Consider the following 12,768-nt stretch of genomic DNA (forward strand, 5'->3'; position numbering starts at 1 on the left):
TCTCACAGAAAATGTGTACAAAGAACCCATCCATCCATTTTCTAATCAGTTTCTCCTTACGAGGGTCACGCACGGGTGTGCTGGAGCCTATCCCAGCTGTCTTCAGGCAGGAGGCAAGTTGGTTGCCAGTCAATAGCAAGGGCACACATAGACGCAAGGCCGGAGATGAACCCTGCACTTGTGCATTGTGAGGCGTACGTGCTAACCAGTCGACACCGTGCCGCCTGTTACAAAGAACCACTTTACCTTTTTACACACACAGCGCAGTGAAAAATGCACTCTTTGCATAGTTTCCCCACTTCAATGTTTAAGATCAGCAGAAAATGTAAAAATCAAAGATCACCCAAGTAAACATAAAATGCATTTTTAACTCATTCCGTACCAGCCAATTCTGGAGCAAGTCTGAAAAGACGTTTAAAAACGTCTTTGGGAGTGAATGAGTTAAATGGTGATTTTTTTTTTTTTAATCAAAGAAAAAAAAAACGTTCGCAGCTACTAGTCCCTGTGTGGGGAAAAAAGCAATACTTGTTCCTTCAACCCAACAACCGGTTGAGCCTCAATCAGCAACAACAATGCATACTTGGCAATGAAACAGGTGTTTGGCTTCTCTGTGAAGATTTGTGCGCCCGCTCGTTTTATTGTTTTTGGGTTTGTTTTTTTTGCAGAATTGTTTTTATTCAACAACACACGAGTGTTTTGGAGCATCAACTGCCTTTTTAAAGGTCATCCCGCAAAGTTTCAAAAATTGGATTGGGCACCCCAAAACCATAATTTTGTTTATTTTTTCAAGCCATTTCAAAGTTGCCTTGCTGTTTTGCTCTGGATTGCAGTCACAAGAGGCTGCAGTCACGAAGCAGTCGCAGACCATCTCACAACTCCCACCATGTTTGTCTGGTGGTATGATGTTCTTTTTCCGAAATGCCAGATGTAATGAAACACCTTCCAAAAAGTTCAACTTCCGTCTCATCAGTCGATAGAATGGATTTCATTTTCGAGTCATGAACTTAACTGAGACGAGGGAGGCCTGCAGTTCTTCAGATGCTGTCCTGGGTTCCTTTTGCGATTGGATGAGTTGCCACTGTGCTCTTGGGGTATATTGTACGCTGTCTTTTCATGTTTGTTTGTTTGTTTTTCTCTCTGGGAGTCCTAAAACTTTTAAAATGGCTTTGTAGCCTCTTTCTAGACTAAAGAAATCTTTTGTCTGACTTCATTCTGTCAGGTCAGTGTTCGGGGGGCCGCTGTCCTGCCTGTTTTTATTTGAATCTGGTGTGTTGCAGCAGGAAGAGATTGGTCTCTTCCTGCTGCAACACACCAGATTCAAATAAACAGGATCGTTATCCGTACGTCATATCGTGCATACGCGTCACTTTGATTTGGTAGAAAAGGGTGAGATCTCTTGGAGTTTATCTTTGAAGAACCGCTGCAAATGGACACACCGTCTGAAAATGTTTGCTTCAATCGAACTTCTCACACAATAGGCAACATATGTCAACTATAATTGACGTAATTGTCCTTATGGTGTTCAGTGCTAAGGCACGCAAAAAGCTTGGAGGTACGCCAGAGAGAGAGAGAGAGCTTTGTCACTGTACTCAGCATGATGAACAAACAGGTCTTTATTGATGGGCGTTGGAAGATTGCACGACTGTCTGTGTCCTAGGTGTTGTGTTGTATTATTTTTGTTATCGGGTACTCCGGTTTCCTCCCTACATTCCAAAAACATGCATGGCAGACTGATTGAACACTCTAAATTGTCCCTAGGTGTGAGTGTGAGCGTGGATGGTTGTTTGTCTGTGCCCTGCGATTGGCTGGCAACCAGTTCAGGGTGTCCGGGAGGTGGCTGGGAGAGGCTCCAGACCCTCGGCATTCAAGTGTCAGGATGTACAAAAGGCTCCAGAAGCAACGTGGTATGTTTATGAGGACAATTCTGTGGAAGATGAAAATAGTTCTACATTTGTGATGTACAGTATACCTTGCATTTATTTATTTGTAGTTCAATCAGAGTAACAATGAAATTCTTTTGCATTGTTTATTGTATGAGCCATAATTAATTTAATGACAATTATTCAATAAAAGAACTACACCGCCGATTGGAATGCTATTCATTTGCCATCCAAAAGAACCACCGCAACTTTTGTTGGTGTTTTGCTTTTCTACTTTGATTGTTACATGGTTTTGCATGTTTGAAATCAGGAGTGTTTAAACAATGGCATCGACTAAAATGAACATCGGACATGTGCCGTGTCGTTTGCCTGCAACCTACGACATGACTTTCTACACTAGGTGACAGAGGAAGAAGCTCATTCTCATCCCTCACTTCTTTGTTTTCAGCCACTCACACATTGTTTGGTAACAAATCATGAAAGGTCATTGACCTTTTGCTTTATTACCCAGCTGTCTTTTTTAACTATCCAGTAACTATAAACCTCGTAGCATTGCTTATCTTAAGATTTCTATTTCTTTCAGATCGATTTTTTTTTTTTTTACCCAGTCTAGCCTGCGAGGCGTATTTATTTTTTTTAAATACATGCTTATGTAACTTTTAGTACACAGGTAATTGACATTCATTTGCTTTTGCATTCACTCCATCGGCGCAATGTGGCACAGACCTATACCACCGCGATAAAGGTTAGGGAAAAGTCAGCGAGTTCGCGATCGCCAAATGACGCCACGTTACGCCCCACTTTAGTTAGCACAAACAAATAAAGTTATTGGCATGAACTTTGCATCTGGCAATTACGTGACACATTGCTCTGGCATCTAATCATTTAAAATGCGATTGGCTGCCGTTTCACGTGGAATTTCCCCCAAGCCACACAAAAGCTACCACGCAAAGAAGCATCCGACCGGAGAGCCAGCGCTAGATAAATAATGAGGATGAACTCCACCTTCAAGTTGCTTTAAACACACCCTTGCCCGGCCAGCGTGAATATATAAACATCTCGGGGTCTAATCGGCGGCAGATTGTGAGCTCACATTGGCCTGCGTTGAAGATGAAATCATGAGGGCCCACTTCGTCCTCCTGCTGCTGGCACTGGCTGTCGTGCCTGCATGTTTCACGGATGCTAACGGTATACTCTCGATTTCCGACGCTGCGCTCCAAATGGTTACGCCAAGGATGTTGTTCTCTTGATATTTCGTAACTCTGCATCATTTTCAAGTCAGCAATTGTGACAGAATAATTGTAGACAAACCTCCCCAATTAGATAGATCAACAGCTTATCCTCAAATGCACCGGTCCAAATTATTATGGACAACAGTGTTTTAAGGCGCTTTATGGCTTGCGAAAATGGAAAATGATCATTTGTTGAATTTGTATGATTAGGAGGTTGCTCTTGCTGAAAATCAAAAGCGATTTCAATCCAAATCATCCCAACAGGTCAAGTGACATTCTGACATCTTGTTGGAGAGTAGCTGTGCCACTCTTGCATCCACTGAACCTATTTTTTTTTTTCAGATTCTCTGCTTGAACTTATTTGCAGAAAATCAGAGTTGTCTCCCAAAGCTGGGACACGAAGGGAAGAAATGGGGTAGCACAATACTGAGATGTGAATGATTCATTTTCTTCCAACAGAGACCACGCCCGATGAGAACATTATCTTTCAAAATGCAACTCAGGGTGAGCGAGTTATTTGCCATGACCTACCAACATTGGTTTGGTTTGTTTGTTTATTGAACATAAAACATATACAGGAATAATTTGACAGAAAATAAGGTAGATAAAATAGTAAAAAGAAAGAAATCAGTCTTCATTCAACACAGTTATTATGTTCAAGGGAGTAGGAAGAAGTAAAAAACGTATCTAGTTTGCCATTTTGCATCACCTGGCGGACCCAGTACTGTCTTGAGACGTTAATGTTTACTTTTCTTCCAACAGGGATCGTGATTGACGATTACCCTGACTATGACAATGGCACTGAGGGTGAGTGAGTCATTTGCATGAGCTACCAACATGTCAGCGTTTGTCATTTTGCATCACCCGTTTAACAAGCAGTCCATGCCGTGATTGCGAATGTGCGTTCGTTATTCATAGAGCGCAAAAGTCTCAAACTTGAGGCCTCATTTTAAGTCAACAAAAACATTAAGATGATGCAAACTTTTTTTTTTGTGACCGTGCCTCCTTTTAAAATAAATTGAAAAGTAGGTTAACAAACAGATTCCAAAATTAGTTATCGATTAATTTGCTCATACATTTATATGGCTTCACTGTCGTAGTGGCCCTCAAAGCATAAACTGTAAATACGATGTGGCTCATGAAAAAAAAAAAAAAAAGTTTGACAACCCTGATGGAGAGGAATAATGAAAAAAGCGGTGGGCACTACACATTTGGGAGTTCTAATAAAGTATTAAACAATGAGAGTTGAATGTTTTATTTTCTTCCAACAGGGAGCGGGGGCGATTGAGGATTTCAGTGAGTCAATAGTTATGCACCCGCCGTGCTATCCTTTGCCATTTTGCATCACCTGCCTATCAAGCAGTGGATGTTGTTCAAAAATGGTAGCAAAAACTTTCAAAAAGCTGTCTTTCGTATGTTTTTGCTGTTGTAGGAGAGGAAGAGTCCGGCCAAGGGGCCACAGCAGAAGTCAAAACAAGATATGGATGATTTTGAGGAAGATTACAAAAAAGACAGTTTCAAATCTCGCAATAAACTTATGTTTGGCCACTTGAAAAGGCTCCCGTGTGTCTTTCTAACATGTTTGGGAAAACTTCAGTCATGACGACCAAAGATCTAGATTGAGGCGGGCAGATTTTTTAACTCAAGGGTCACATTAGATTTTGAACACAGAGAGATGGGCAAGGTAATTTGTTGGTGGGGAGGCGGGGGGAAATTAAATAAATAAAAAGGGTGAAAAAGTAAATTATGTCAAATATTTGATTTTGAAAGCAAATATTTCAACATTCATTACACACACTTGTTTCAGTTTGATCATATTACAATAATGAATTACTTTAACAAATACTGCAATTCATGCACTGTATTTTTGATATTAGCCAGAACTAATTTAATGACAATTATTAACCAATTATGAAATGAAATGTCCCTCATTTATGATTAAATACATTGCACTTCAAAACAAAGTGACTGTTCTATAAGGCTATTTGTTTCAGCTGCAGCTGTTGTAAAACTGCAACATAAAGATGCATTGCATTGTACCCGTTGTGAAAAAAAAACTGGTTCTGTACTTCTGCCAGTAGATGTCACTGTTGCCATTTTTATACTTGTCATTTTGAATTTTTTGTCACACAGTACCACCTCATGGCCAAGCATGGTAAATAGCAGCTAAAATATTGTAAATTTACACAATGTACGGGAGGTCCAAGCGCCTTTGAGCAATCGTTTTGCATGAGAGCCTAGGCAGAACAAAATCAGTAAGTCATACCACTCATACTGTAGTGAAATAAAGTGTTTTTCATTGTTTTGGGCTCCTCAATCTTGTACTTTTCTTTTTACAGGCACTATACCAGTGGTGGGCAAACTACGGCCCGCGGGCCGAATCCGGCCCGTTGGTCTTTTTAATCCGGCCCGCCGAAGGTCGGTCTACAATTAAGGTTTGATGTGAATGATTGCATTCATTTCAATTGGACTTGTAATGACAGGCATTTCACCGCCAGGTGGCGCATTGACTTGAAGTTGCAGAACGCAGGGGGGGGGGCGGGATCTTTTCGACCACCTAGGACCTCTGTATCGCTCGACTTCTACTGGTCTGATCACAACCCATCTGCAGAAATGCACAGGCTAAAATAGGTCATCAACAACACTGTCGTCATTTTAAAAAAGTATATTAATACAGTACGTTCATGCTTTTGTTCTGTTGATGTTTGATATGGACTGTCAACAAATGCAGTTTTTTTTTTAATGTACCATAGCTCGTGCTGACCTGGCCCTTCTGTCAAATTTTAAAAGTCAATGCGGCCCCCGAGCCAAAAAGTTTGCCCACCCCTGCACTATACAGTACTTATACAGAAGAAGTAGGCCACTGTTGATAGCAGTTTACTGTGAAGCTAAAGTCAATGTTAGCCTCGGTGTGTTGATAAGTAATATTGCTCACATTGTAATGCGTTATTTTTGGAGGAGCACTTATGCACATTATTCCGGACTCCGGAGTCCACAGGTCAAAAAGGCCCGATAGGACTCTTTCTTCAGCTAGACCACATCCCTTACCATCAGAGTCCAAAAGCAGGTTTGGGGATTGCCTCCATGACGGGCACTGACCGCTTCAACGGCCACAGCTCCAATCAAACGCCTCAACAATGGAGGCACAAAACATAGTCCACTCGGAATACTGGCTTCAGGGGCTGAATTAAAAAAATATTCCAGTTGGAGAAGTTCAATTTCGCAACAAAATCTAATGATGAGAAAAATACATCACAACACTATGACAAGGAAACTGCTTCTACTATAACAAGAACAAACTAAGACTAAGACAAGTATGGAGAACAAGATCATGAGTGTCTAGACTCGAGTGTCTGGTACGTGAGTCGTGAGCAAGGCAAATAATCTGACCTTGGGTTGTCAGCATGGCAGTACTTAATTAAATCGTCACTGATATTGATTACAATATATGAGAGCTGCAAAGCTGGAGGGAATGCCTTCCACTCCAGCCGGAGCTGGAATTAAAACAAACTGATGACATGACAATATCAATGCTTACTTTTCCATCTTACTTTGGCAGAAATCAAAACAATTGCCAAGTGTATATTAAAAAGGACATGGCAAGGCACAGAGAAACTATATGAAATAAAATAAAAAATAGACCGTTATATTTTGGCAAGGTTGTTCGCCCGTGTGGGTTTTAACTCAGGTTGGGCGTTGTTGGAATTTAACCATTTTCGATTATGGTTCCAAATGATTCTCCATGTTTTGATTCTCTTCAACGAAAAGTAAAATATATATTTTTAAAAGGCTTGCCAAAATCCTGAAAAATCATTGCCGTTTATTACCCAGCTCTTTTTTTTAAAGTATACAGTAAATTTAAACATTGTCACATCTCTTATCAACTTTTCTTTTTCAGATCAATTTTTACCCATCCCAGGTTTAAAGGTATATTTTATTTAAATACTCAGCGTCCGAATTCCAGCTTGTGTAAATTTCAGTGCACGTGTGCTGTATCGTGACACGTGACATTAATTTCCTTTTGCATTCATTCCATCAGCGCAACGTGGCTCAGTTCTAAGCCACCGCAGTAAAGGTAAGGGAAGATAAACAAGTCATTGCACGTGATTTTTAAGGTGTATCCTTAAAACAATCAGCAAACCTCTAATGTCAAGTTCCGCCCATCATTCGATGGCGCAAACAAAAAAGTTGACATTAACATGAACAGTGAGATGATTAAACTTCATTTGCATGTGGCATTTATGTGACACATTGCTGCAACGACTTATAACTTAAGATGCAATTCGAAAACAAGACCCCTGTTGTTTGGCATGAAATTCCCAAAACCACGTACATCTTGCTAGTACGTCCTTCCTCATGTATTTTGGAAATATAACGGACACAGTATTGTCCAGCTGGAGAGCAAGCGGTAGCAAAAATAACAAAGATGAACTCCACCTTCAAGTTGACAAAGCAGAAGGTTGGGATGTTTAAACACACCCTGACGGGCCAGTGTGAATATATAAAAATCCCTGGGTCAAATCGGCGGCAGATTGTGAGCTCACATTGTCCTGCATCGAAGAAGAAGAAGAAGAAACCATGAGGGCACACGTCGTCTTCCTGCTGCTGGCACTGGCTGCCGTGCCTGCCTGTTTCACGGATGCTGACGGTATACTCCTGATTTCTTCCGCCGTACTCCAAATGGCTATGCAAAGGATGTTTTTCTCTCATTTTTCTCAACTCTTATTGTTTTTTTAGAACCGTTTTTGTTCAAATGCACTGTTCCAAGTTATTGTGGACAGAAGTGTATCAAGACATTTCATTGGTTGTGGAAAACTGAAAATAATCATTTGGTGAAATTTGCATCATTGTATTTGATGAATCAAAAGATGTGATTGTTTGACTATTCTTCCAACAGAGAGCAAGATCGAAGATTCCATTGAGTTTGAGAATGAAGGTGAGTGAGTCAACAATCTGCCGTGAGCTGACAACATGTGAGCGCTCGCCATTTTGCATTTTACAAAGCAATGCGACATAAAAGTTTTTTTCTCCCTCCAACAGGGAAGGTGGACGAAGATGAGGTTGACCGTGAGTCATAGTTGTTTGTCGTCATGCTACCCTTTGGCATATTGCATCATCCGCTTATCAAGCAGTGCATGTCATTCAAAAATAGTAGCCATCGTACAGAATCTTTAGAAAGGCTGTCTTCCACATGATTTTTGCAGTTGAAGTCGAGGAAGAATCCGACCAAGGGGCCATGGGAGAAGTCTTACCAAGAGTCCAATCAAAACGCGATCTACAAGACAGACGTATCCCCACGGCAAGACGAGAAAAAGGCAGTAGTAGCAAACACGGATGATTTGAAGGACTAAGGAAGAATACCCCCCTTCAAATTTTTTTTTTCAAATCTTAGAATGAACTTTTTCTTGGCGAATACATTTGACAAGGTTACCATGTCTGGGAAAACCACCAAAGATCTAGATTGGCAAATTCAAGTGTCACATTAGATTTTGAACACAGGCAGATGCCTCGGGTCATTTGTTGTTGTTGGTGGTGGTGGTAGGGTGGGGGTGAATGAAAAAAATAAAACCTCTCCTCTCTCATGAACACTTTGAGACAGTAATTCATGCCTTTGTCACATCCCGGCTCGATTACTGCAATGCCCTTTACTTTGGAGTCAGCCAGTCCTCCATTAAGCGCCTCCAGCTGGTCCAGAATGCCGCTGCTCGCCTCTTGACTGGTACTCGTAAGAGGGAGCACATAACTCCTACTCTGGCATCCCTTCACTGGTTTTCAAATCTCTAAATGACCTCGCGCCACCTTACCTCTCTGAGCTCATCCGCCCCTACACACCTGCCCGGCGCCTCGGGTCTGCGGACCAGACATTATTAGAAGCACCAAGAACTAAACTGAGGCTCAGAGGGGATCGAGCCTTTTCTGTTGCTGGTCCCTCTCTCTGGAATGACCTCCCACTGAACATTCGGCAAGCCTCCTCGCTGCCCATCTTTAAAACCCGCCTCAAAACTCACTTGTAGTCTTTGACTCAGCATGACTTAGATTTGTTCTTGGTTTTGCTGTTCGGTGCTTTCTGTCGTCTTTGTTTCCGATTTGCTTTACTGTTTGTTGTATACAATACAATACAATACATGCAGATTTATATAGCGCTTTCACAACAGCAACAGCTGTAACAAAGCGCTTCACAAAACAGTTAACATAAAGTAAAATAATAAACACAACACATAACATAAAACACGGACAGTGTTAATTGCTCCATGTACGGCACTTTGTATGCAGCGATGGCTGTTTGAAAGTGCTCTATAAATACAGTTGAGTTGAGAAAAATGTAAAATATGTGAAATATTGTATTTTGAAAAAATATTGAAATGCAAACTTTTTTAGCTCAATCATATTACAATCATGAATTATTTTAAGAAATACAATTGTTCATGTACTGTATTTATCATATTAACCGTAAGATAAGAAAACCTTTATTAGTCTCGCAATGGAGAAATTCCCGATTCACAGTAGCAAAGTTATGAAAGGAAGAAGTAGAACAACAAAATATAGGAGCTGCTGGAAAGGCAGCTACTCACGCGGCGCCATTTTGAAGAACAAATGTAATAACCATTTAACCAATTATTCAATAAAATGTTATGCCTTTGTTACAGCTGTAGCTGTTGTGAAACCGTGACAAAGATGCATTGTATTGTATTGCACCCGTTGTGAAAAAAAGCTGTTATGCTCTTCTTTGCCCAGTAGATGTCACTGTTTCCATTGCAACAACTCTCACTGTGCATTTGATTGTGTCACACAGTACCACCTAGTAGCCAAGCATGGTAGGCAGCAGGATTATAATTATTGGAAGCTTGCACGGTGCACGGGAGGTTCAAAGGCGATGATTTGGCTCTCTTAGCAATCATTTTTGCATGAGCGCCTTGGCAGAGTAACAGCAGGAAGTCATGCCCCTCATAATGTAATGAGATATAATGTTTGAAATTATTTTCAGCTCCTCAATTGTGGATCGGCCTAGCCACCTCATCTGGTTCCACTCAACGAGGAGGTGCATCAGTGGCTCGATTTTAAGTCCCTCCCAGATTACAGATTTTCTCACACTTTAGGTCACTTGAATCCGGGATCTTGTTCTTTTGGTCACGACCCAAAGTTCGTGACCATGGGTGAGGGTAGGAATGTAGATTGACCGGTAAAAAGAGAGCTTTGCCTTCCGACTCAGCTCCTTCTTCACCACAAGGGAACGACAAAGAGACCGCATCACAGCAAACACCACACCTGCCCTCACAAGAACCCAAGATACTTGAACTCTTCCACTTGGGGCTGGATCTCGTGCCCGACCTGGAGAGGCCATTCTTCTCTTTTCTGACTGAGGACCATGGATGATCTCCCATTTGAAGGTGGTGATTTTCATCCCAACCACTTCACTCTCGGCCGCAAACAGCTCCAGTGAGAGTCGGCGATCACGGTTTGAAGAAGGAAACAGTACTACACTATCTGCACAAAGCAGATATATAATACCTTGAGGTTTCCAAACCGGATGCTCTCCCATGCCCGGGTTTTTGCTTCAGGGACCGCCAAGGCTGCATTCAGCTTGGCCAGCCGGTGTCTGTCAACTGTCTCCGGAGTCTCACAGGCCAAAAAACCCCGGTAGGACCCTTTCTTCAGCTTGTCGGTATCTCTTACCACCAAAGTCCACCACTGGGTTCGTTAACTGCCTCCATGACAGGCAACGCACACCTCAACGGCCACGGCTCCGATAAGACACCTCAACAATGGAGGCATGGAACATGGTCCACTCGGACTCAACTGTCCCCTGGCTTCAGGGGCTGTATTTTGTCAAATATTCTCAGTGGGGAGGTTCGTTGTCAAAGCACCCCTGGAAATTGTCAAAATGAGCCCGGATAGGGCTATCCACGTCAATCAAAGTTGATATCACCCGACAAAATCTCCAGTTTGTCTCTGAGGTACTCTGGAAAGGTACAAAAAGTTTGTTTCAAAACTTAGTGGCAGACAGCCAGCGTCTTTCCGGGCACAGGTTCTTGAGAATTTGATGTGTGCCTTATCATGATGTCCCAAATGTCAAATGCAATGGACACATACAGTGTATGTCTTACACGAATGGAACATTTTGGCATGCCTGAAAAATAAAATCATTGAAGAACAGCCTATTGATGTGTGTCTTCTCACGACACGTCCCAAATGTCAACTATGATTGAAGTAATTGTCTTAATTGTGCAGATGTCTGAGGCGTGCAAAAAGCTTGAAGGTACGCCAAAGGGAAAACTTGACTCAAGGGGTTTCGTCATTGTACTTGGCATGATGTCCAGGTCTTGATGAACAGGACTTGGGTTCGGGTTACTGTAGTAACGACCCTTACTTTTCTGTGAATCTTAGGGCACGGAAAATCCTCCTGGATCCCCCGCACCCTGCCCACCACCTTTTCCAGCTACTCCCCTCAGGCAGACGCTACAGATCCATGCGCACCAAATCCAGTAGACACTTAAACAGCTTCTTCCCTCTAGCCATTAACTCCTTAAACAGTCACTGACGTAGTCACTCTTCTTGTACTACAAATACTGCTACTGGTTACTCTAAAATGGTTCAATGATTTGTTGTTTACGATGATACTAATGCAGCGTGTTATACCGGAGACAAATTCCTTGTGTGTTCTACATACTTGGCCAATAAAGATGATTCTGATTCTGATTCTGATTCTGATTAAAGGAGATAGATTTAGCAATATTTTCAGAAATCAACACAAGACCCAGGTGTCTCATAAAAGGCCTCTGACATTCCTCCGGCAAAATACATTAAAAAAAAAAAAAGAATTACGATCTGCCCTGGTTGAATCATTCCATTTTTTTGTGTGCGGTTCTGTCTCTGGACTCGAGTACTGCAACAAGGCGACGGCTACTCAAAGTTGGCAACGACAAGAGCGTCCACTCCATCCGGCAATTCAATCGATCAATCAATCAATCTTTATTTATTTCAAAATGTAATGTGCTGTGCAATTGAAACATCAAAAATCCATACTGATGTCCAGAAATACAATTTCTACAAATTACTAGAAGGAATTTGTCTTTGTCTACAGGGCCAAAGTGACCCTCAACGTGAAAGCAAATCACCAGAAGGGACTTCATGAGTATTCTTAGCCAAGGTTTCTTCAGGCTTTTTTTTGTGGGTCCGTTAGGCACGTTTATCAGAAAAGAAATGCCAACCAAGTTTCAGGCACTGAAGGAAAACAGGCTTCGGGGGCTGAATTTTGAAAATAAAGTGTTTTGCAGCAGTGCTCAATGATTATTGATGAATATTTATTCAATGAAAAGCAACGAAGAAGTCTAACGAGATGTTGTGTTGTGTTTGGAGACTTCCGAGACTCCCTCTGGAGAACCACTCTGCATCTCGACTGCAAATGATCGGTGCACATGGATACTTTGAACCATCCAAGCAAAACCTCTCCAATCCCTCTGCAGTTGAAGAAGAGAAAGAGTCCAACCAAGGCACCGGGGAAGGAGCCCAACAAAGAGTCGGGTACCAAGGCGTGATCAATACATTCAAAGATTCTTCGTGTCAAGACGCTCAAAAGGCTCCAAAAGCGAAATTGCTGATTTTGAGGACGATTCAGACAAAGATGAAAATAGTTCGACATTTGTGATGTATACCTT

At 41.8% G+C, this 12,768-nt stretch overlaps 1 long non-coding RNA gene across 1 annotated transcript; it reads left to right on the forward strand.

Annotated features, from left to right (window-relative positions):
- Positions 1 to 2,920: 2,920 nt before the first annotated feature.
- Positions 2,921 to 4,668, forward strand: LOC147199023 (uncharacterized). The gene is made up of 5 exons (XR_015102143.1): positions 2,921 to 3,068; positions 3,572 to 3,616; positions 3,875 to 3,919; positions 4,384 to 4,408; positions 4,545 to 4,668. It is a non-coding gene; the product is annotated as an uncharacterized LOC147199023 (long non-coding RNA).
- Positions 4,669 to 12,768: the final 8,100 nt, after the last annotated feature.

The sequence above is a fragment of the Hippocampus guttulatus genome, chromosome 10 (genome assembly GCF_054856545.1).
Source record: "Hippocampus guttulatus isolate MCC_2025c chromosome 10, RoL_Hgut_1.0, whole genome shotgun sequence".
In the NCBI taxonomy this organism is placed as follows: Eukaryota; Metazoa; Chordata; class Actinopteri; order Syngnathiformes; family Syngnathidae; genus Hippocampus; species Hippocampus guttulatus.